Source organism: Balearica regulorum, chromosome 2, assembly GCF_011004875.1.
Source record: "Balearica regulorum gibbericeps isolate bBalReg1 chromosome 2, bBalReg1.pri, whole genome shotgun sequence".
NCBI classification, from domain to species: Eukaryota; Metazoa; Chordata; class Aves; order Gruiformes; family Gruidae; genus Balearica; species Balearica regulorum.
Genome location: NC_046185.1, coordinates 76296749 through 76323279, shown reverse-complemented (window position 1 = coordinate 76323279; position 26531 = coordinate 76296749). Strand labels below are relative to the sequence as shown.

The following is a 26531-nucleotide window of genomic DNA, read 5'->3' as shown; positions in this document are numbered from 1 at the left end:
TGTCCCCAGCAAAGCTATTCCCTCTTTTTTCCCCCTCTTTTTCCTCCTCCTTCACACACAGAGCAGCTTTCTTTGTCTCTGCCTGGCATGCAGTGGGGCCAGCAATTCAGTCAGAGGGACAACCCCGCTGCTCCCAAGCACGCTTACAGCCTCCCCATGCCACCTTCCAGGTTGCAGCCATCCTGATAACAACAGGGGAAAATACCATCAACAGAGAAGGGTTTTGCTTCACCCAGATAGGTTTCCTGGTTTGGGTTGAGGTGGGGTTGGAGGGTGGTGCAGTGACATCTTCAAGCAGTGATGATGATAGTACAGCAACATTCCCCAAGTGCTGTGAAACGGGAGCATTTAAGACACTTGGACTTGAAATGCCGTGGAGTCAGTGCTAGTTCCAGCATTTGCCAGCTTAACGCTGTTTTATATTATTGCTGCGTAACATATTAACTTCTAGAGGTCACAGCCCATCAGCCCGGATCCACTGGTGACTTGTCGAAATACAGGTGAGCAAAATGCTAGCTATTGTAGCCACGGAGGAAAAAAAGAAGCGCTTTTTTCATACATACATTTTTAAATTGTTTGGCCCATTAAGATACTGACACCCTTCCACCCCTATGTTGATCTTTGGACCATGTAATGGGACACTGGCCTCAATTAATGTTTTGGAGTTGTTAATCCTATGTCAGGGAGCTCAAGCTGAACTCGGCAAACACAGGCAAAGTATGTGCCCATGTGCATATACCTAATTCTGTTTTTTCTGAAGTTTATACTTATTTTCATGAGTGCAACCTCAATCTCACAGCTGAACATCTGTGCTTGTTTTAAGGTAATTGCACAAGACAAAATGTGACTAAAATATGACTAAAATGCAGCAGCCTTATTTAGGATACTTAAAAACAAATTACAAATAAAGGACTGGTGAAGAAAAAGTCCTCTGGGATAATTTCTGAAGTCACATGCTCATTCAAGGAAGCTGGCTTTCTCCTGCATTAGAAGACTTGAACAACTGTAAGTATAACTCAGGTGTACATTTTTATTGAGAACTGCTCTTCACTGCCAGAGAGATGCAAAGGGTTCCCATATAAACAAGCACTGTTTACAGATATATTGTCAGTAGTGGCACTCTATTGTTAAACATTAATTCTTAGGAATGTGCATGTTGTGCAACCTTTTTACGTGTTATTTGGATCTCTTAGCAATTTGTAAGGACGCTTTTGGTACATTAGGATCAAAACACAAGTTTGGGAAAAAGTTTCCTACACAAAATATAGGAATACACACATTAAAGAGTAAACCATTTTAATTTTTTTTTTTAATTTTTAAAATTTTTTTAGTAAAAATGACGTTTATGTTACAACCATTGAATTATTAGAAGGAGAGCAAAAAAGACCTTGACAATTGGTCCCATCTGGTATATTTGCATTCTGCCAGTGGAGAACAGACACACAAGTGGTAAAAGCAAGTTGGCAAAAAAGGCTAGGGAAATAACATAAAGATTTGGGATCATTTCTGGGGAGACAAAACAAGCAAGTGTACTGTTTTTAATGCAAGGTTCCTGTCGAAAGCGGCATAGGCGAGAGGTCCCTGCTCCACCTGTTGGTGGAGAGGAAAAAGGGAAGTTCTCCATAGAGAACTAGAGAGAAAGAACATCCATGTCTGCTGGTGTTTCCCGGGGAGCGTGCAGCAATCGTTACGTATGAGCTAAGGTTTTTTGTCTCTTTGGAGAAGAGGAAGTGAATCAGAAACTCCCAGAGGGGCACAAGGAGGAAAAAGAGGAGTTACCTTCTTGCCAGCAAACAACCCTGCCTGTCCTGCAGTTACAACTTGAGAGGGATGCTCGGACAAACACACCTCCCTGTCCAAACCACACACAGAGTTTGGGTGGGGGTTTTTGGGATGGAGGTGATTTTGTGGTTTGGTCCAGGTCTGTTACTTTGGAGTGCTTTGGCCACGGGCTGTGAAGCGAGCCCACCAGACTGACAGCAGGGTATCACATCCTCTAGCAACTGTGACGTCTTACTGTACGTTGTTTTACAGTGTGTTCTGCTTTGCTTTTTGTTTAACCCCAGGTTGGTAGAGACTAAGAAATACTTAGAATTTGCAGAGTCTTTGGCCGTATCAGTGTTATCCCAAGTTGATCTGCTCAGTATCTAGAGGCTTCCAGGAAAAGAAGCCAGTAGAGTTGTCTGTCAGGAAGTATTACATCTGGTATCGTTACTTCTTGGCGAAAGGTTTAGTTTGGTGATTTGCTGGGATAGTGGGGATACACTTAGTTCTTGTCTGTGGGAAATCAGTGACCGTGAGAAAAAACACACACAGAGCACATAAATGGCAATGTGCGTTAAAAGACTTGTGTGAGGAGATGCAGACAGACCCTAGCAGGCAGAGGTATCTAGAATATGCACCTAGAGCAAGTATCTCATTCAGTGAAGCAAAACACACACAGCAGAAAGTTCAATGCAGTGTCCTGGTGTCAGAGCTGGTCCGTATTTTTAGACTCTCAGAGTATGCCTGAACAACAGTGCCATTTCAGTATCTCTTTGAGAGCCTGATTCTCATTTGGGACATTTTTCAAAAGTGCCCGTAGTAGGGAGAAATTGCCCACCTACATCTAAAGTCATTAAAAATTCCTCTGGGAGTCGCGGTGACTCAGGAACAGCCGAGCTCTGCCAAACTGGAACAAGTTCAGAGGCAGCACTGCCTGTGATCAATTCATTACATAAACCTCAGATAAGGGAGTGGCAAGAAACTCTCTTGCCACCAACCATGAAAAACAGTTAAGGGGAAACAAAGCAGCCACTGCATGGGCTTTTAACAATCTGCTCAATCTCGGTAGCGTAAGGGCCCCAAAGGGCCTGGTGGTAAATACAGAAGAAATCAAAACCAGAGATTAAGCTGCTGTGTTGAGCCATAATGTCATTTCTTCCAATATCTCCAGGCACAGAAAGCAGCTGCAGTTAAGTAGATAGCCTTAGGAAATAACTTCTTAGTACAAGAAAGGAGGAGAAAAGTGATTTTCTTTCCTCACATTCTTTTTGCAGGATGTGTTGCTCAAGTTACAAAACTTCTATGAAATATAAGAATAAAAGACAACCCTGTTAAGCAAGGACCAATAGGAGTTAAAAAAAACATAACTGGATCCCAAGCAAGGTCCCACATAGGTTTCCATGAACTAATGAGTTTCTTTGGGCATCAAACCACTGGTCACACACGAAGGGTCCTACTGCCTTAGGGCTGGTAAAGTCTCTGAGCGCAGGTCTCAGTAGAAACTAAATGCAAAACAAAATTTGAAGCTATGTTTCATACTAAATCTAAATAATTCAGTACTTTTAGTCTCATGTATATAGTAGTGTAAATGGCCAGGACCTGTGCAACAGTTATTCTACATGCTGTGCAAGAAAAAACTGTCAAAATCTGGGGTGGAGAAGAAAACAGCTTATGGTCACACTTTAAGCACAGCTCCTGCAACACTTCAGCATGTCATGGAGAGTGCCTGGTTGGAGGAATTAGCCAGAAGCATTATTTATTCAAATGAGTTCACATTTGGGAAAACTCTATACTCCATATGTACCAAAAGGATCCTAATTTTTTTTTTTACAACAGCCAGGAACATGAGAAATCATGAAAAATGAGAAAACATAAAAAATGTAACACCTGTCCTGCTGAATATGGGGGGGGGGGGGGGGGGGGGCAAGGGCAGGGATAACAAAATCACAAAAACAGCTAAGCAGTTGCCTTCATAAAACACTTACTTATGCTTCTGTTTTTGAAATACTAGAGTCTGAAACTTCCTGAGGATTTAGTGGGAACTTCTGGGATGCATCCAGAATTAAGCTAGAGTTGTAAAGCTAATGAAAGGCAATTTGAGAACATCCCCAAAGTCTTAAACCTTCCAAGGAGAAACTTTAGGCTCTTTTAGAAATTAGTAAGAGAAGAGGTTGGACAGGAGCCATTTCTCCCTGTGAGATTGTTCTGGGCATGAAAAATGACAATATCAAGTACGTTTCTCTCCTTTTTCTCTCGAGGCTGTGTTGCATAGAGCAATACACCCAGCTCTGGGCAGGAGAGCTTTCTAGGAAGGCTGTGCCCAACAGCTTCCCAAGGGGCCAGAGCGGCACCACGTGAAATCCAGGGCTATCCTGTTTAGCGACTCGGTAAAAGGAGAATGGAAGCTTTTATAACTATTTGGGTAAAACTTAAACTTTGTGGGTACCTCTTCTCTGGTACGAAAATGCCTTTTGTTACTTGAATTCAAGTCTTTTTCTCACGTGTCTCACGAGATGCACTTTTTGCTAAGCTACGTAAGAAGCCCCACCCTAAGCCAGACCCGCTTGCACAGTGGAACTGGATGTTCATTCAGTGGCTGCACCGAGATAAATCTATTGATCTCACTACCCTAGCTTATCCCGAGGGAAAAAAATTTTTGTATGCAAACAGAACCTAAAAAAGATCTTCCTAAAAAGGTTGGCTGAGAAATCTGAATAACCAGTGAAGCATTTATTCATGGACAAAATGTATTACATGCATGAGAAATGAACCCCAAACTAGTTCCCATATTATCATGGTACTTTTCCTTCATGTATGACAACATGTCTTCACAATTCTTTATCACATTAGGGGTCAAATGTGGCGCTTAAAAATTGTAAAACATACGAAAGCTTCCTCAAAAGTACCTTAATTAGGTACAAAATACCTTAAAAAACAAATTCCTTAACCACGGTTCCTCTCTGCAGTTTAAGTTAGAGTAGAAGAGTATAAGACTGTCACATGCCCTAGAAATAATTAATCTGCCCATGTCTTTATTCTGTCTTTGCACTTCCAGCCAGGTTCAGGCCAGGACAACAGACAGGGCTTAGCCTGATGCACAGGAATTCTCTAGCTAAGTGCCCTAAGTCAGAGCTGAAACAAAAAAATAATAAAAAAACCTGAACAGAAACCCAACAACTCAAAGACCCAAGCAAACAAAACCCCTTAAAACATACTTTTTTTTAAAAAAAGGAAAAAAACCCCAACCCAAACCCCATAACTTTGTAAGAACAGCCAGATTAGCTCAGACTAAAAATCCACCTAGCCCACTGTCCTCCCTCCGAAAGAGGCCACTGACAGTAAGAATCCGGGGAAGAGAGTAAGATGAGGACAAAAGTAAAATGTTAGTTTCAGGTGCCTTAGTAAGTGTTCAGCTAGATGTTTCATTTCTTTTTAATTGAAGCCTACATTCTTTATAGTTGCATGTTTTTTCTTAAAGTGAAGGAATAAGGAGAGAGAAAGAAGTTTAGCAACACCATAATTAACTACTTAGGGTAAATCCTCCCATCAGATTCATGAGACAGATTTCAGATAAGCAGCTCAAATGAAGGATTATCTTGCTAGCAATGCGGAAATGTTGATCAGCTTGATATTTCCATTCTGCAGACAAGAGTTCACGCTGGCTGCTCACTATTTTCTGCAAGGAGGTAAATCTCCACAAAGGTAGCAGGTCTGATCCAGAATGGATTTTGTTTTTAAAACCCCTGCACATGACCATCTTGTACTTGTCTGTTTTCAGGCAGAAATGAGATCTGAATATAAATGATGTTCAGCTACCCCATTCGAGAAGGCTTACTAGGCAGATGGATGCCCTGATGGTATGATGGATGGGATGGAGCACATTGCATATGTGCTAATATGGTGTCTTAACACAAACATTAGCACTTGAAAGCATCACAGAGTACTCAAGCATTCTGGAAATATTAAGTTCAATTAAAAAAAAAAATCTCCTATGACTGATAACACTCTCAACATATGTTTCATGGCATTTAAAGACAAATGGAACCCATCTAGCCAGTAAATTTAAACTTCAAGGAAAAAAGTCCTGTCCATCATCAGGAATACACTGAAAAAAAGTATACGAAGTTTAAAGTGGAGCCTTCTCATATGCATAACAGTTTTACATATACCAGTCTTGCCTGGTGTCTGGGCAACCAATGTGACTGAATAAGGGAGATACTTCCATTCCCAGTGGAAAGGAGAGGTAGGTTCTATGGCATCTTATGCCTATCTCTTAGCCCACCTGCTTTTTACCATGCCCTTTTCAGTCCTTTTGCTGCATTCAGAAGTGGCAGGGATGGCTTGAACAAAATCCTGATTTCAACTTCAGTATCTAAAAGCAGTTCACCGGATGGAGCTCAAGGGTCTCTATCTCTTCATTCTCTACGCAGCACAAAAACACATACAAACACTTTAGTTACTTATGTTGTTAACAATAAAGAGAGGATCCAGAAGCATCTGGGGGAAAAAAAAAAGATAATACAAAGGAGTTGTTATTACTGCACTCACAGAAGTAGTACCACTCTCTTCAGATTTTGTTACTTGAATATGGACTGGATATTTGACCAGAGCAGATACAAGATATTCTATATCTCCAGGGAATATATTTCCATTTCCATCGTTTGACCTATGCAAACAGGTTACATGTTTTGCCTGTAGGTAGAATAAAACATTGTCCATCATGAAAAAAGAAAAGGTGCTGTAGTCATGCCACACAATTTCCCCATGTCTTAGGTGTCCATAAGTAGCAATGGTTTCTAACTGGTGTCAGATTTCTTCAGAGGCAGCTGTTAATTTAAAGTATGGTTTGTTAGCTGCATTTCTTTATATTTTGTAATAAGTAGAGTGAATCAGTTGCAACATAAAATAGTCTGTTTGAAACTTGGAACCTAGCCCTCTCCCATCCTTAGTCAGATAAAATCCCCCCCCCAAACAAAAATAATTTTTGCTGAGTGCATGCCTAAGCAGATAAGCCTCACAGTAAAATTTCCAACAAGTACTGAGGATAAAAATATTTGAGGTATCAAATTCCCACCAACTGAAAAAAAAAACCCTTTCTCTCCAAGAGCATTGAGATAAGATCATGTGCAGACATCACATCACACTCGGCTCATGTCTGCATGTTTACCTCTGAAGTGCTCATATCGTTTCTGAAGATATTCATCCTTGGGCTTCCAGGCATATTAGTTGAGTCTCAGAGTCACACTCTCTTGGCGATTGCCATTTCTCCCTCAATTTTCCCTTTGTAGGCAAACACTTAAGGTACCATGACTGATCTGAAGAACATCAGTAGGGCACTTCACTAGTAAGTGGGGAGGATGCCCATACTGCCTGGACAAAATCACTTTGAGCCCTGCAGAGCAAACCTAGCACTATCATCTCCACACAGGCAGCTGCTGCCTGTCAGGGAAAACCAGCTCTATGTATTTGCAGAGAACAAGACATTTTTTTTTTCTTTTTAGCTTTGCTAGCTCTGTTTTCAGAGCTGATAGAGGGTAGCCCCATTTCAAATACATCTGAAAACAATTTTGTGTAGCAGGAAGGAGACCCATACTGGGGAAAACATCAAACAACATAAAAAATCCAGTAGCTCTTTGGAACGTGCACACAGAAACAGTGATCACTTGTGTGCTTCCAGGCATGTGATCCCTTACCGGTCATGGAAGCCAAATGAACAGGTAAACTGCTGATCAACCCTCAGACAGCAGAGTCACTAGGTAGGATCATTTGCATTATCACTTTTAACTTCTTTATCAGCAATTAATCCATGCACCTTGTTGGTAACATGCACACTCATGGTTCCTCAACTTTCTTTACTGGATAATAAGAAAACTAGCAGTATCTCAAACATACTTCTGTCTGTCTTCTTACAGTCTTTCCAGCATGCATACGTAGTTGCTGACAACTGGGAACAGCTGTGCACAAAAGCCTGTGTGTATAAATCCTAAAGGCACCCTCTGGACTACCCAAGTGATGATGCCATCAGGAATGGCCCTGCCTGCAGTAGTGGACCTCAGTCCCCATTACACAAAAGACAATAGCCGAAAAGGACTTTCGGTAAGCATCCAATGGCAAAATGAAGCCCGGTGTATCACTTTCAGACAAGAGTTATTCCTTAAAGAAAATGCTTTGCTCACAGGAATAATTCTCATTTAAGGTTCACTACAGCTATAAAATACTATGTACTATACTCACTGCTACTCTTTCAGGCAGCCTACAAGGCTCAGCTTTATAGCAGGAACAGCATTACATATAATCCCATTTTACCCCTGTTCCTCCTACAGACAGCTCTTAAGCTGCAAGAAAAAAAATGTGTAAGGTGAAAGTTATGGTGAACATTCTGAACAGTGTTCAACACTGTAGTCTGTAGCTTTTTTAAAATTCACTAAACTATATAAGGTGCTTGCAAAAAGTCTTTCTTTCCACAGTTACTGCATAAGAGAGAGAAAGGAGAAGCAGAGGAAAGCAATGCCCTCAGTGATCTTGCCCTGTAACTTGTGACTTGACAGTGACTGCAGAGCTGATACTCCGTTGTGTCCGCTTTTGCAGTAAATCTAGTCCAGGTTGTTCTTGCAAAATAAGTTGTACTTCCTGCAGGAAGTGGAAAATACCTGTAAAGTACAAGTACTCAGAAAGTAAGTCTTGTTTGCTGTACGGTAGCTGCTGGTTATCTCCATTATTGAATATCAGAAGGAGCTGTCAAAGACCCGAGTACTTCTTACATGCTAATTAATAATTTCAACTCTTACTGAAGTTAGTGGTATTATGGGATTGTTACCTTCAGGCACTTAACTTAGGTAACTAAATTCATCCTCTCTTACTTTAGACATTGCCTCCAGGAGATGGAATTGAGTTCAGAGCACTCCAGTTTCTTCATTTGTAGGGAAAGATGAATCCCTCTTTCTTTCTCCATTAAGTATAAAAGGAGATATAATTCTGATAGCTGAGAAAGTATATGTTAGGCAGGGTGGAAACCTACATCAGCATCTCTTTGTAGATGATAAATAAAATTTAGTCTAGATAATACTGATGTGCAGCGAGAACAGCAGAAAGAAGTTCTTGGCAAGTCACTTGCCTAAAAATCAGCAAAATCTTCTCTAATGTCCTTGGAATTTCAGTCATGCCAAATGGCGAGGAAGATATCCATATAAGGTGCAAAATGAATGAAGTCCAAAAGATTTTCTTAAGGCATAAGAGAGGAAGGAAAGTTCATTTAAGTCTACAATTTGAATGTTGTAGTCTTTTACCTCAGCTTCTCATCTTTCAACGCATTCCATTCCTTGCTGTTATATTGTGCTTTTCCTTGGCAAAAAAAAGTCTTTGTCAGCTTAACTGATTTGCAAATAAATCACATTTATAAACATGAAAATTATATTTTAAGAGACTTGAAAAGAATTGAAGACATTTATTAACCAAATCTGCTGTTTACCAAACAGCAGTTCTCTGATGAATTCAACAAGTGCTAATTCAAGGATGTCTATCATAAGAGACAGTATGAAAAAAGAATACCATAACATAAATTTGTACCTCTCCACAAAGTGATTACGTTACTGCTGGATCATAGAATTATAAAATCATAGAATGGCCTAAGTTGGATGGGGCCTTCATCTAGTTCCAACCCCCCTGCCATGGGCAGGGACACCCTCCACTAGACCAGGTTGCCCAAAGCCCCATCCAACCTGGCCTTGAACACTGCCAGGGAGGGGGCAGCCACAGCTTCTCTGGGCAACCTGTTCCAGTGCCTCACTGGAGGATTTGGGTTTTGACATTCTTTTTGACTTTTTTTTTTCAGTGTTTCATGGTACGTTTTGTTCATATACTTCATTCTATAGTCAAGATACTTTAATTTTAGTTTTCCATTAAAACCAGCACCTTTCCACAAAATTTCTTTCCCAGTTAACATTTTCCAGCAGCAGCCAATTTCCAAACGGCTCAAGGATAGCTGTTGTGGATACTAGTGCTCTTCTCTCTCATACAGTTAACAGATTCTACAGCTAATGAAATTTATGTAATAGATGAAGTCAGCATGGTATGTCTTGCTTAAGTTATTTTCCACTAAACATTGTGTGAACAAAAATATTTGAACTCAAACCCAGGGTAGAATTTACTAATAGCTCTATGATACCCAGATTTTCCTGAAACTTCACAATCTTTCCCATGCTTCGTCAGCATTCTTAGAGCATACTACTCTTCCTATTAACATTTTCAATTCAAGATTATTATAAGAGATTCCTTTGTAGAATTCCCATAAATGTTAGAGACACTTATATTATCTGTGCAGACTTTATATATTATTACTGTCAAGTGACAAGGAATTTACAGATACCCTAGGAAGTTTCTCCTCATTCATATCCCTTTTGTTGATATTTCAGGCTTCATGTGTATCTTTAGTTGCTAAATTAGTCCAGTGGATTTTTTTTATTTTTTGTTTTTTGAAAACAAAGACCCTGTTTCTGTCAGCCCTAGTTGTATTGAGCAAGATCTCAATGATTAAGAATGTTAGTGGGCCAGATGCCAGTATCTCTTTACCCACATATGATATGAAAAAGATGGAGGTACACATTCAAAGTATCACCCTACTCGGTGAATAACCACAGTGTCCTCAAGGACCTCACTGCGCAGGTTTTCAGGTTTTTATTCAGACTAGATGCAGTTCATGTCTTTAATATTTTTTTTTCCTTCAGGAAAATACTTAAACCACTGAGTGCTGTTAGTCATTGGTATGAACAGAAAGCAGGTCCTAGCCAAAACCCAGCAAACCCAAGTTTCCTATCTTCACAGTCAGTATGAAAAACTGATACTGATTGCTGTCAAATGCAAAAAAAAAACCAAAAAAACCCACCAAAACCAACAAACCAACTTGGATTCAGGTATCTCTATTATAGCTAAGGTATTTAAAATTCTGGTATAGGATGTAATGACAAAGCTCTCGATCAGCCACAATGCAGGGATGTCACTGCCCAGTGCATTCAGGTTCATCTTTTAAGATATCAAGTTCATCACTGTCTCTAATACAATTTACTTGCTTGCTTACTGTAGTCTGTGGGAGCTTTGGTACTCCCTTTAGTTTCATACCAAAGAATGAAACCAAAGAAATACACTGTATAGAGTAAGTTACACTGCCTGTTTACTAATTACATCATGAACACATGCTCTCTCCCCTTCTCACAGCAAAAGAACAACTCACAAGCAATGTGCAGGAAAGAATTGTTGTTCCCACTTCCATAGCAAATCAATTCAACAGCGAGGAAGGCTTCATTCCCCATTACTGTCAGTAAAGCACACTTTCATCAGGCATTCATACAAGTAACCTCAGATGTTATGTTGTATCAGACTTTGCAAAAGTAGATGTGTATGAAATAATTTCCCTTCAGTTTTACAAGAAGCAATAAATTAGATTTTCAAAAGATAGGTTCTTTACATTGACCGCTCTCTTTCCTCCCTCTCTTTGATAACTATGCAAAAAGTATACAAAGCAGGACAAGCCATCCTCTTATGTGGCAGGATTTCAGTTTCTAATACTGTAATAGTATTTGCAAGTCAAAACCTTTCAGAACAGGCTGCAGCAGCTTGAGAATTCAAAGAGAAAAGGTCTGGTACCACCGTATGTGAAAGTGAGATCACTTCTCCAAGCTCAGGAGCGACGCATCCCAACAAAGAGGAAGTCAGGCAAGCACACCAGGAGGCCTGCATGGGTGAACAAGGAGCTCCTGGATAAACTCAAACACAAAAGGGAAGCTGACAGAGGGTGGAAGCAAGGACAGGTAGCCTGGGAGGAATACAGAGAAACTGAGGCAGCCAGGGATCAGGTTAGGAAAGCTAAAGCCCTGATAGAATTAAATCTGGCCAGGGATGTCAAGGGCAACAAGAAAAGCTTCTGTAAGTACGTCAGTGATAAATGGAAGACTAGGAAAAACATGGGGACTCTCTGGAAGGTAGCAGGAAACCTAGTTATCCAGGATATGGAGAAGGCTGAGGTACTTAATGATTTTTTTGCCTTAATCTTCACTGGCAAGGGCTCTAGCCACACCACCCAAGTCACCGAAAGCAAAGGCAGGGACTGGGAGAATGAAGAACTGTCCACTGTAAGAGAAGATCAGGTTCAAGACCATCTAAGGAATCTGAAGATGCACAAGTCCATGGGCCTACAAGAAAGCTGGAGAGGGACTGTTTACAAGGGCATGTAGTGATAGGACAAGGAGGGTAGATTTAGATTAGATATAAGGAAAAAAATTCTTCACTATGAGGATGGTGAGGCACTGGAACAGGTTGCCCAGTTGGATGGGGCTTTGGGCATCCTGGTCTAGTGGAGGGTGTCCCTGCCCATGGCAGGGGGGTTGGAACTAGATGGTCTTTGAGGTCCCTTCCAACCCAGGCCATTCTATGAAAAACAGCAGCACTTACAAGGCAGTGTCTAAAGTTAAGTTTATGGAGATAAACATACTTACCAGCACAGCAAACTTAACAATGTCTTTAGAGAGTCTGATAATAATCATAAGTAAAAATGACATTTGATGAGAACTATTTTAATAGAATGAGTAAGGAGAGTGGCTGGAAAAAACATTTTCTATTTTAAAAGGAAGTGATTGAGTTGCTTGTGTGAAACAGGGAAAGCATGCTATAAAAAACTCAAATTATACTAATCCAAGGTCAGCTCTGCAACAGTATAAGATTCAGTTTAGATATCATATTGCCATAAATTTCTCTGTTTATTTCGCACACAGGTTGGCACTGTTAAATCTTTTCTTCATGCTTCTGTAACATGTTTTGATTTAGATAGAGTGTATGCCTAGAAATCATTTCATGTCAGTTCATGACATCAGGATATCTGGTGTCTGAAATACACAGTGTATGCACAAACAAATGTTTTGCAATCATCCAGACAAATATTTTATAGCTTTGTTCCTGCTGATAGAGAAATCACAGCTTCGCATCCAAGCTTAGTGGCAGGACAGAAGTATGGGACCAAGCAGGCAGGGTTGTTCATTATCAGCTATGCAGGCCATGGTTATATATAAATATTGTCCCTGACCTTTCAGTAGCCAAATCATTAGCTGGATACTTGTGTTCCTGTACTGCTTCCATTCAGCATCCAAGATTGATCAATTAGATGACATTAGATGGGGACTGTAGCACGTGGAGCTGTACTTCTACTGACAGGAGGAGAAGGAAGATGCAGTTGAGTATCGAAAGGCCAGATGGAAAAGAGAAACTTCCTTATTGCCCTCAGTAGCTGCTGCACTGGATTGTCAAATGCAGCAAGACCATGATTTACCTGATTTAGGACATTCTTTTTTGCACCCATAAAAGAAAAAGAGCTTGCTACTGTTAGCAGCTGATATATTAATCTGGAAAACATTTTGCTCTTCTTTTAATTCACTTTGAGTCAGTCCCTGAGCGGCATGTCGGGACAAAGAAGGGGAAAACGAATGTAGCGCACAGCTGCGTACGTACCTCACAGGCTGCCAGCCAGCTCACAAAAAGCCTTTTGTCTACACGGGCTGTTTGAAGACAACAAATGCTGGTGGCCCAAAAGAATGCTACAGCGATGTCACTTGCAGCCCTGAATCAGATTCTGGTTGTTAACACCAAATCAGATTGAGGTTGTACCAGGCATCGGGTTCTTGTGCCAGGTCCTCAGTTGCACAGCAGCTTTACCAGCATTAGCAAAGTGTTACGGACCTTCCCCAGCTGAAGATGTGGGTTTTATTTAACTATATGGAATGTGTGCATAATATTAGATTGTGAGCAAGATGCCACGGCCATTAAAAAGTTGTCTGGTGCGTCGAATGCCTGAGGGCATGTGGATGACTCACTGAAACTTTGTTAAAACACAAGACATCTGCTTAAATATGTTTCCTGTCAGTCTTTTTGTGTGGCTGGAAATAATGGGCTGGAGATTCTCTCCTACACCAGCCCTGGCACCGAAGGACTGGAAAACTGCTGTAACCCACGCTCCGGGATTCCCCTTTGAATGATGGGAGCTGCCGCTTGGCTCCGGGCAGTAAAAGGACCTTCTCTGGCTCCCTTCCTCCCCCCTCCCTCCCTCCCAGAGCCCTGAAGGAGAGGGCAGAGCTGAGGGAGCATGGCCGGGAGCAGCTCTGCGGCACCCCAGCATCCCCAGCTGCTGCCGTGGTTCATTCCCGCAGTGCTCCAGCCATGCTGAGGTGCACACAGACTCCCCAGGGGCTATAAACTGCCGCAAAGCCATTTTTATTGCCTCCCACTGCCTCCCAGGAGCTCAGTTGTCATCCTGTGTCATCACATCTACCCTCGTGAGATCACAGTTTTATGCACAGCAATAGGAGCAATGATTCCAATGCAACCGTGATGTCACACTAAAATTATGAAGGAGATAATTACCTGTTAAGGGCACCTAATTTCCTCCAACAAGGAGACTGTAAACTAGAGTAAGAAACACTTTCCTCCAAAAAATAACAGTTTAGCAAAGCTTTGGATAAGATTTGGTTCTGAAGATGCAGCTCTCATGACACAACCTGATTTCAAAGCAAGCGTTAGCATATAAGATGCATAGATATGCACCACTGCAGAAACGTGATGAATAACAAAGCAAAGTCATCGGCTTGCCTGTAACAGCTCTACCTTAAAAACACGTCATCTTATTTTTCTCCCGCTCCTGTTGAAGGGTCAGACTTAATTGCATTGCTTTGAGAAGACAGCATTTCGGCTACAAGTGAACGCTCATAACTATTTCGCATTAAAAATAAACTTTAAAGTGAAGCACCAGATGCTGCCATGGAACATTCCTTGGAGCTTTCATGCGATGCTTGCATCTGTTCAGCTGGAAGAGTGACTGTTTCAAACAAACTAATGGCTTTTAAGTGGTGAGAAAAAATTGCAAAAAGACAAAATACTGTAGAAAGCACTGGAAAAAAAGAAGTTAACAAGAAGGTCTGTATTGGAATGATGGCGCTCAGATAAAGTTTTGGATTGAAACTTGGATCACAAACAGAAACAGTTTAAAACTGCCAGAGATGCATCAATTACTTCTTAGTAAAGTAACAAGAAGGGAAGTACTTTTCACATGCATAAAAATGGAAAATTTTAGAGGCAAAGATTCATCTCATAACTTATTTCTTCCTGCAAGCTTTGAAAACATTACAATTTTGCTGCAATGTTAGCCTTATGGAAGCTGTAAGTAGATGTTGATATCTAGCGAGACACTAGGGAATGAGAAATTTGGTTTTATTTAAGTGCTTTCTTTAGTTGTTCTATTCCTTCCTACTGATTTATAGACAAAAGCATGCCAGCAGGACCTCTGTTCCTATTTTTTAATCTTCAACTCACTGGCTTGTCATCTTAAAAAGCACATGCAGTCTTCAAAAGTTAATATATCTAGAGTGAGTATAGCACTTCTCACCAGTAAATCTTCATAGGCTTTACAAGTCATCTCAATTAACACTTCACCCAAGTTTTAGAACACAATTATGAAATAATACAGGCATTGAGAACTACACCCACTTTACAGAAGATGACAGTGAGCCAACAAAAATAGATTATGGACTCCAGGCCACAAGAAATACCAGTAAAAATGGGATCGAGCAACATGAATTGTTAGCTCTTTTTGTTTTTCAGACCAACACTGCATTTAGTTGCTATGTAACAATTAAGCATTCAAATACCCAGATGTTCAACTATTCAGTCACGTATATGTGGAACATCTACTGCATTTGTCTGTCATGACTTTCTCCATAAGACAAAGGACATCCCTGTATTGTGCATTGTCATCTCAGGTCTTACTGGCTCCAGTGGTGACAAAGACACGTTCTACCCCCCAAAGGAAGCTCTTTGCACCGCATACAATAATGAAAAAGGTCACACTTGCCAACAGAACAGCCCTAGCACACAACTGTGAAGGAGGCAATTAGTGTATTTCCCCAACAGAAGTAGCAGAATAACAGAAAATTTTGCAATAATAAGAGCTTAGCACCAGGAGCAGAATATCTTATTTCCTGCAACTGAGGTAGAACTGCAGAAGTAGCAAATGAACTTCTAGCAAGGTGGAGATGGTAAGAAAGCCCAAACATGGTGCTGCTCTGCCCTTTCCATAATCAATCCTGCAACTTTACTTGCACTCCTCTGACGCATTGGCCAGACACAGTTTGCACTGAACTGATTTTGACTACCTACAACATCCATACTTAACTACCTCTGAAAAGCAGTCCCCAGTTTGGATTTTCTGAGCCAGCAGCTCTCAATTAAGGCAATTGATTATAAATAGGGCTTAATTTAGTCTAGCATCTAAACCACTGGGAGGTTTGTAAGCTTGCCAAGTATTGATCCTGGCAAAATCTGTTTCAGTGTTCTTCCCTCAACATTAACACGTGAAAACAAACAATTAACAATTCACTTCTTTGTATTGCTTTAATTGTTCTGATGACTAACACTGCTAGCAGAGGAGAATTCAGGTTCTCAAGCCAGTAGGAAAAGAGGTTCAGGGGTTTTTTTTGGGGGTGGATGGTGTGGGTTGGGTGGGTTGTTTTTGTTTTGTTTCTTTTTGACAGTATACACATCTCTCTTCAATTGTGAAGAAAACATTACCTAGTGAAGGTGATGGCTTTTACAAAGCTTGTTATCGTATAGGATACTATTAGCTACTTTACAAGCAAGGAGTAAAAATGCTAAAAGCATTTGACGTTGTTTCCTCTGCCTCCATCAAATAAAAAGAACTACATCTTATCAAACATTTCACCATTGCTATTTCACCCTTAAAAATAAAAGCTCTTCACCTCAGCTGCAAATACGAAACATCTAAGAGAGACTAAAACACCTCTGGGTCACAGGAAACTTTTTTTAGGTGCATTTGTAACCAGGCACAAGTGCAAAGAAAATAACCACTCTTGTCTCTTCGATATGCTCTTATGTAATTTGGCACAGGGCATCAGTAAATCAGCTGGTGAGCAGTGCCGGAACGAGACACTGAAACCGTAGCTTCAAGTCTTTATATAACATCTTCCAGCCTTCTCTTTATAATTTAATACCTAGTCACAACGAGAGATAAATCTTTAATGGTGCTATACAATTTGGGTAGGGTAGAGGAGGAGTTTATTTCATCAGAAGACTGTCATGCCTGGAGGTTAAGGACAGCTTTTCATATGGAGTTTTTATTGCCGCCTGTTCTGTTATTCATTGGCAGAAATTATTAAATTAGTGTTCTATTAACCAAACACATACTTTGAGAAAACCTCACTGTAGTAGGTACTCAGACTTCTGATCAACTCTCTTTTCAGGGTTGTATTCGTCATAAAAGTTAAACTAAAAGTAAATAGAGAGTCAAATGCAGGTTTCTGAGCTCTTTGTCTCAAGGTGACCGATGAATCAGGAATGAAAAGATAACACTCATGTTTCTCAAACCAGCTGCGGGATACTCCAACAGGGCTTCTTTTCCCTTATTTTACCAACTTTTTTTTTTCTTTTGAAGCAAATTTCTTGCCACTAGTAATTGGCAAGAAATTTTGGCCAACAATAGGAAATCTTTTATTCTTTGCTCTTTCATGCACATTGGAATTTATTTTTGTGAGAGAAGGAGACAATTCAGTGGGTTCCATTGTTATAATTTTCACCCTAAACCTTTTTTATAGCTGTGCTAAAATAAGATCACCTTTGAGATTAGGTACTGCCTAGAAGCAGGCTGTTTATGGGAAGATTTCTTCAGACTTTGTGCGCAGAGTCCACCCATTAGATGACTGCAGCATTTGATTTCAATAGATGCTTTCATGCACTGGCAGGAGCTCTATGTACTAGAAGACTATTTCATCTCAAGGTAGGGATGAATTCATGTGCTGTGCTGAAGTGTCTGGTTCAGTCAGAAAGCTCTAATTTTTCTGACTCTATTGAAGTAACAGCAGAAGTCTTTTTTTAAAAGTTTGCAGAGATATAAATGTACACATTCCTATTTTTCCAATAGAACAGCTCTTCTGAAAGATGTTCTTTCATTTCTCCTAGATCCATCAGTGTGGATTACAAAGAGACAATGTAGTTTGGAACAGAAATAGTCTCTCTGCTTGTAATCTATTAAGTACATTTAAAAAGACACCCTCTGAGTAAGAACAGTTCATCCTTTTGCCAAGAAGTGTTCTCCACCTGAGAAGTGGCAGAAGTTTAAGTAATTTGTTACCGTACTCTGCCTTTGTATTCACTCCAAGTTAGAATACCTGACAGAAGCTATATCAAGATTGCTAATGCACAACTCATTCTTTCCGTCATGCTTTTATCACCAGACTTAAATACTGATCAACTAACAGGAACCAGCTAGGTTTAGATAAGAATAGACCAATTTCAAGATGGAAATATCATTTGGAGGTTGTGGGGTTTTTTTTCCATTCAGCACCATTGTACTAATGTACAATACAAATTGTTTTCACTGTGTAAACATCAGGAGACATTTAGTGAATACAGAGCTGGAGCATGTATTTTTTTTTTTCCTGAATGCATACCTGATTCAGTGCTAGTCAGGTAGGTACTAAAATATGGTACTTAGTGAGAGAGAACTCTTCCACCTTTTTGGAAAAAGCTGGGAGCTACTCCAAAATTAAGGCTGGAGATGGATCACAGTTTGTCACTAGATCTCAGTCCTCAAGGCTCTGGGCTTTTCTCAAAAGTGTTTTTATCATGATGTTCACAACTGCTTTTTTTACTTTGTTTATTCACTGGACAATGACTTACTGTCTAGCTTTGAGAGCAATTGACAATTCCGAGGGATTTCTTGTTGAAAGAAAGGGCATCTCTACATTTAACCTGCCCAACTGGTTTAAACTCTGTTTGGCTCTTGCCACAAAGAGTCTTTGTTTGCCACAGATATTTTTTTCCCCATTTTACTTCTTGCAGTTTGCAATTACTTCTTTTGCTGCATGTAAATCATTTAATTATGAAGAAATGTAAATTGGTACAATTTCACATAGATCAAAATTTGTGACACTCCTTCCCCCACTCATCATGTTTACAAATTCTGATTAAAAAAAAAAACAAAAAACTTTTTGCTGAGTCCCTCTTCTTTCCAAGACCTGAAAACCATCACTGCTTTTTTTGCGGTCTACTCTAGAGATAATGAGCCTCAACTACTAAGATTAAGGATTTAAAAAAAAAAGGTCAGGCTTTTATTGGATATAGACAGATACATGTTCAATATCCTCTTTTATAGGAAGTATTCCTCAATACAAGAGAACCCCATCAAAAGCCACACCATTGCCAGCCCTGAGGGAGTTCTCCAGGGGGTTGCCCCTATGGGGTACGTATTAGAACACATGCGGCTTCGGCGTACTGGCAGCATCAGCGCAGGGTGGCACGGCATCTGTCATGCCGGATGCAGTGGGCATCCCCCTATTCATCAGCGGGAGGGGGAGAGGCAAAAAAGAAGGGAACTACCCTTCAGTTGCCCTGGGATACCTGAGAAACATTGAACAGCTTGCAAACTTCTCAAATACTGTTTTTGCTGAGAATGTTGGAAAACATAATGGAACCATCAAGAGAAATATCTGTAGGAGGTCAGAGGAAAGTCATTAAAATAACACCTTTAGTCAAGGAAGAAAATCAAACTTGTGGGCTGGTATTGTTGCAGACAGCAAAAAAATGAAAAAAAAAAAATCAGTAAATTATGGTTCTTATAAAAGGTTCAAAGATGAGGAGGAATTAAACTACATTTTTGATTTTAAATAAAATAATGCAGAATAATTTGCTTCTCGGAGTATGGCCTATAGTTTTACCTGTTACTTTTTAAAAGGCCTTATGACTAGATTAAGCAAAACCAAACCCAACCAAGCTGTTTTCATTAAGAAAAAGTTTTGTTAGATTCTTTCTGGAGAATCGAAGGAGGCTCCTCACTTACAGACTTACAGAAAAGGCAAAGAATTATGAAAGCCTATAAGAAGCATAGAAAGTCAAGAATTATTTTTGAGATCTAAGGTTATTTTCTGAGAATTTTTATTGAAAATAATTCAACCAGATGATCTTCAGGTAAAGAATAAGATTATTTTCTTAAAAAATTCTTTGAAGAGAGTACATCCTTTCAGCAAATTTGGAATTTAAATCATTTTTCAAGGAAAAAAAAAAAAAAAAAAAAAAGATGTAAGAGGTCCAAAAGCAGTGTTAAAAGCAGAAAATTAGCCAAAATCTGGACTGCAAAACCACCTTTAATTTTTTATTGTTTTTTGTGCCAAGACTGCTCCCATGCTGGGAATGTGAATAGAATACAGTGTTCATTTGGACTCTTTTTACTAAAAAGCCCCACTTGAATTAATAATTGAATATTTCTCCAATTAGGCATTTCTGTCAGTAATTTCATCAGTTGCTACTGGGACTCCAAGTGGTTCTAAAGTGTAAATAGGCAGTCTGAGAAAAAAAATACTTTTTAGGAGTACTGTTAATTGAGACAGAGATTAATCTCTTCCCAAAAATCTGTACTGCCCTGTAGTTTTTGGAATGGAGACTCAGAGGGGGAAAGCCATCGAAACCTCAGCTCCCTGGACAGGCTATGCAAAAGTGTTGCCCTCTCATGGCTCTTATTGCTCTGATGGCTATGAATCATTAAAACTATATGAAAACCACCACTGACCTCTAAGAACGGCTCTTTCGCTTCAATAGAAGTAGCTTTGCTCACATGGGGAAAATGGCATTTCAAATGGTGTTTCACGATGTCTGTTTATTCAACAGCTGTGGATTTAAATAAGTATACGAAACAAGAACAATAATATAATCTTATGAATTTCTTCTTAGCTGATTTTTTGCATGTTAAATATTTTTAAACAAAAATTATGTATATAATTATGCAGCAGATTTCAGGAACCATATTTAAAATATAAGTTATTTTTTAAATGCATACCAGCATACGTTAATTTTCCTATTCAGATGATTAACCAACTTTTTTTTTTTACTCTAAATGCTGCATTTCTGAAATCAAGTCTTGCTTTCTGTGAACTTTTTCACTGCTTAAAACTGAAACTGAAAAGCTCCCAAGTAGATTCCTGCAAGTAATACTGCTTGCTTGGGTGTTTGTTGAAAGGAAACACAAACAGGACTCAAGTCCAAACAAAGCATATGTAAATATAAGTATTTGTGGAAAGATGTGTTTGTCAGATTATGTTTCCCACTCTCAGTGAAAGGTCAAGTCACATCATAAGGTTTTAGGAAGAAGCATTTCTGCACCAACACATCCAAATTCAGGTGTCCAAAGGCAGCATCATCCTTGTGTCTGGATACTCAGAACAGTTTCTCTGTCTTCAAATGTTAAACTGCATCAAGTATGGGGCACCTAGCTTCCCACTCAAGGAAAGGAAAAAACCTGCCAAAAAAACCCCAACCCCCCAAAGCAGAGAACTTTTCTTGATCCTTGGAGGGAAGGTCCACTGAGGACAGGCAAGAGAGGGGTAGAGGCAAGGGCTGGAGGAGTCACCAGTTCCCCTGGCTGGCTGCAACACACGGGCTTGCTCAGGCCGCTGAGCAGCAGCAGCCACAGAGCACTTCTGAGTAATTTTGAGACCCTGTCTCCCAAATGTGAAGCATGCTGGGCAACGTAGCTTTTTGCTTTAACTTTTTGCTTTTTTTTCATTTGGGTGATATTTCAGTCTTATGTCTACACAATTTCATGCATGTCTTGTTCTTATTTTTGCTTTTTATTCTGATGTAGATCACATCTTTCCTACTGCTGTGTAAACAACCACCTCTCCAGGTTATTCCAAACCCTCCTCACCCATTATGTTCAGACATTTCAAAAACAACTAGTGATTTGGTAAATTTCCATATTTACTTAAACCTTGAGATACAGACAGTTTAACATTCCTAGGGTATTTTTTTTTTTCATAGTACAGTTTTCCTAAGACTCTCTCAAACTGGGATCAAAATCAAGGTACCTCAAATAGAAAGCTATCCTTTAAAATCATGACTGCTTTTTCAGTTTCAGCTGTTAGCTTCTCCTTCCTAGAAGTCACATTCACGCAACTTTCATAGCTCTATGACTCGTACAATCTAAAAGGCAGATTTTGTTGCTTTCCTTTTAAAGTTGTAATGAAATAAGATATTCCCTTGTTATTTCAATGGATACTTAACTTAAGGCTGTAGACAAACTTGTTCTAAATAACAAGACTTACTGAGATAACAGTCTGTATTTATGGTTTGTCAGTTGAGTTATTTAAGCATTGTCGGAGTAGAAGCTGGTTAAATAATGGGGACAAAACAAGGAGCAAAGCTAAAGGTGAAAATCCCTTTAGGCTGAAAACTGGGAGTTTTCCCAGTTTGTTAACCCTCAGTGTCATTGCTGAATGGTTATGGAGCTGTCAATGCAAAGCTTTTTGATACCAACACATACCTGTATGAGCTGTCACAGTTGTGATATCATATTTGTTGACAAGCGTGGTCCATCCACTTTTTCATTGCTGCTGCTTGCAGACAAATACGAGGCTGCCGGCACCACTGCTGGCACTCTGCAGGAGCAGGCAGGGAAGGCAGGGAGTGACGGAGCAGGCAGGGACCCGGGGGGGGGTCTCTGGTGTACTCAGCTCCTGACTGATAAAATCTAGACTCCAATCTTATCACAGCTCTGAGGTTATCCTCAAACATATATTAAGGTTACGAGACTAGAGTGATACCCCAAAGCAGCTTTTCTTTCTTTCTAAAGGATATTTGCCTTCGTGTCTATTACAGGTCATTTTCTGTCTTTAATACCTTTTTTCACAACTTGCTTCATAGAACTGTTTTGGTTGGAAGGGACCTTAAAGATCATCTAGTTCCAACCCCCCTGCCATGGGCAGGGACACCCTCCATTAGACCATGTTGCCCAAAGCCCCATCCAACCTGGCCTTGAACACTTCCAGGGATGGGGCAGCCACAACCTCTCTGGGCAACCTGTTCCAGTGCCTCACCACCTTCACAGTAAATAATTTCTTTCTAACATCTAATCTAAATCTACCCTCCTTGTCCTATCACTCCATGCCCTTGTAAACAGTCCCTCTCCCGCTTTCCTGTAGGCCCCCTTTAGGTACTGGAAGGCTGCTGGAAGGTCTCCCTGGAGCCTTCTCTTCTCCAGGCTGAACAAGCTCAACTCTCCCAGCCTGTGTTCATAGCAGAGATGCTCCAGCCCTCTGGTCATCTTCGTGGCCCTCCTCTGGACTCACTCCAACAGCTCCATGTCCTTCTTGTATCGAAGACCCTAGAGCTGGATGCAGTGCTCCAGGGGGGGTCTTACAAGAGCAGAGTAGAGGGGGAGAATAACTTCCCTTGACCTGATGGTCACACTTCTTTTGATGCAACCCGGGATACTGTTGGCTTTCTGGGCTGCAAGCACACATTGCCAGGTCATGTTGAGCTTCTCATCCACCAACACCCCCAAGTCCTCCTCCTCAGGACTGCTCTCAATCCATTCTCCACCCACCCTGTAGTTGTGCTTGGGATTGCCCCAACCCACGTGCAGGACCTTACAACCGGTCTTGTTGAACTTTATGAGGTTCACATGGGCCCACCTCTCAAGCCTGCCAAGGTCCCTCTGGATGGCATCCTTTCCCTCCAAAGCGTCAGCCACACCATGCAGCCTGGTGTCATTGGCAAACTTGCTGAGGGTGTGCTTATTCTCATTGTCCATGTTGCCAACTGTGTTAAACAGTGTCGGTCCCCATACCAACCCCTGAGGAATGCCACCTATCAGTGATCGCCACTTGGACATCAAGCTGTTGACCACAACTCTGAGTGCGACCATCCAGTCAATTCCTTTTCTACCAAGTGGTCCATCCTTCAAATCCTCCAATTGTCTCTCCAGTTTAGAGACTAGGATGTCATGTGGGACAGTGTCAAATGCTTTGCACAAGTCCAGGTAGATGATGTCAGTTGCCCTTCCCTTATCTACCAATGCTGTAACCCTGTTGTAGAAGGCCACCAAATTTGTCAGGCACGATTTGCCCTTAGTGAAGCCATGTTGGATGTCACCAATCACCTCCTTATTTTCCTTGTGCCTTAGCATAGTTTCCAGGAGGATCTGCTCCATGATCTTGCTTGTGAACGTGAGGCGGCTCCCATCTGTCTATAGATGGCCTCATTTGCTCGGTCTTCCTGGTCAGGTGGCCTGTAGCAGACCCCCTCTATAGTGTCCCCTGTCCCTGCCCTCCCTTTAAGCCTGACCCATAAGCCCTCGGTCAGCTCCTCATCCATCCCCAGCAGAGCTCCATGCACTCCAGCTGGTCATTGACATAGAGAGCAACATCCCCTCCTCATCTGCCCTGCCTGTCCTTCCTAAAGAGCCTGTACCCTTCCATTCCAGCACTCCAGCCATAGGAGCCATCCCAGCACATCTGTGATGCCAATAAGATTATTACTGGCTGGAGTGGCTGGAATTCCTCTGTGCTGCACTTCATGTGCTCTCCTGCTGACCTGTGATCCTTCTCCTGGCTCTGGGCATCTATTGCTGGTGCTGGCATCAAACTGGTAGGAGTGGGATGGATTGAGGTTCCCCTCCCTCATCGACTTTAATTTAAAGCCTTCTGAATCTCTTCCCCATTTCCCTGAATTGCTTCTGAATATCTTCCCTGTTTCCTTTTACACTTTGCAGCCAACATGAAGTAGTAGACAAATTGACATAAGCTTTTGTTGTCTTTGCTTGTAACTCCAGATATCTGAAGACTAACTGGCAGACAGCATGCTGGACAAGGACATTGAAAAGAAATCTCTGGTGTCTTCTGAAGCTACAAGATAAGGGAAGTCTTACTTTCCAAGGAAAAAGTATATAGCACAAGTGCTCAATAGGTAATGGACTTTTTTTGAACATTTGTTAAGCAAGATCAATAGAGAACATGCTCAAGACTTTCACGTGTATTTTATCCTTTTTTTTCTGTATCTGTTGGCAGGAGAGGGACAATGAAGAACCTGATACTTTCTTCCTCTTTCTTCCCCAAGGACATGCTGACTGTACATTTGACAACATCACCTGACCAGGACCTGTCCTTTGAGCCAAGATTGATTAAACTCTGTTAAGTTAATGAAATGACATACATCAGCAAGGACATAAAGCAGCATTTGTCCCACACACAATGCCTTGCCCCAAGGCTTGTAAGTGTACAACAAAAGCAAGTTACAGCACACAGTAACTTGTGACTGCTAATAAAGTTTGTTGATAAACACCTGCTCAATATATTATCTACCTGGACAGCAGTCTTGTAAGCTTGCAATATGTTTTTCTAGGCTAAGGAAGAAATCTTTGCTTGCTTTTCCATAACATATTTAAGTTAAAAAAAAATAATCTAGAAAACACTAAAAACTAGTAATTCAAAACTAGGTTCATCTGACAGCCTGAAAGGCTGTCTACATAAGAGAGTTGTTTCACAGAAAAGCAGTGATCAAAACCACAGAGACAGTCCCAAGATGCCTTTTATACCATGTCTTCTATACACTTCTGTGTATAGAAGTGGTGAAATAACAGTTTCATTCTGAATTAGCACAGGTAGTTGGGTACTTGAGACCACAAAACTGTTCTCCCAGTGTAGGACAGCTAGAAGAGCAGATCTAGTTGGCCAAGATGAAACGCCAGGCTGTTGCCAGGCCTCGAGCTAACTTGTTTACCGTGCTGTGTACACAGTACAGACTTATGATGCCAGATGTGCCCCAACATTGCTAGCCTGAGAAGCTTAAAAAAAAAATCATAAGCCATTCCACCCCAAAACTCGCAAAGACTATTCTGACTTTCCATAAGACTCAGTGTAAAGTTTTGGTCTCTGTTTCCCCAGGACTTTAATACTCAACTCTTAGTCCTCTTGCAAAGACGCACTTCAAACAACCTGTCATGGTTATCAAAAATACTCCCTATCAAGAGACCCCCAAAACAATGAAAAACAAATAATATTTTTTTAATCAATATGAACCAATGAAATTAAAGTTGAAGAGTGGCACAAATGATGCCTCTCACTGTGTTGTGATCATCCTTACTATTATTTTTAAGTGCTAACAAAAAGCCCTTGGCTCACTGTTACCCTGCACGACTGTTTGCTATTTGGACACTCCAGAAAATGCACAGAATGCCTTTTGGTCTCACAGCTCCTTGTACTCTTGTTCTGTATTCGCAGGGCTCATTAAAAGAAAGTGAAACCATGAACCTTGTTAGAGATTCAGTTTTCAGAAAGTCTTGAGGCTCCAGCACATTACCATTTCATTCAGGCGTGGATGACAATAGCACCTAGACTTGCTGATTATGAACTTCCAGACAGATTCAATTCAGCTAAACCCATCACAGTTAGACTTCTGGGAGTTCTATGAGAGCTGAGCTATATAAATATATATTTACATGTAAAAGTATTTTTAAAAATACATACACACACATGCACACGTAGACTTTTTCTTAAAAAGGGTCTAACCTCATCAATAAACACTATTTCACTGTTTTTCAAATGTGGGCAGCTTCTTCAATGCAGGTATGCTGCCTGTAATATACAACTTCACAAGGCAAAGGAAAATATTATGGTATAAAAACATTACCTGTTCCAAAGTGTTCTTTTAATTACAATTCATTATTGAATTCTAGCTCTAGGCTTAATACAAAGCGGCTGCATTACTAGCTAATAGAGTATTATAGTACTCTACTTGCTAATTTAGTACTCTGACTCTCACCATAACCATTTACTTTGACCCTGAAAATTGGAATTTGGGTATGAATGCATAGACCTACATAACCTCATACACCTTTTTCAGAAAATGCTGTTTAAAAAGTTCATAGCAGCTGTTAGTGGATGCAGTTGGCA

The 26531-nt window shown here is 40.6% G+C and overlaps 1 long non-coding RNA gene across 1 annotated transcript; it reads left to right on the top strand.

The window, feature by feature from the left end:
• Positions 1 to 537: 537 nt before the first annotated feature.
• On the top strand, positions 538 to 24523 carry LOC142600745 (uncharacterized). Its single transcript, XR_012834307.1, has 3 exons — positions 538 to 1005; positions 7677 to 7860; positions 24413 to 24523. It is a non-coding gene; the product is annotated as an uncharacterized LOC142600745 (long non-coding RNA).
• The last annotated feature ends 2008 nt before the right edge of the window (positions 24524 to 26531 follow it).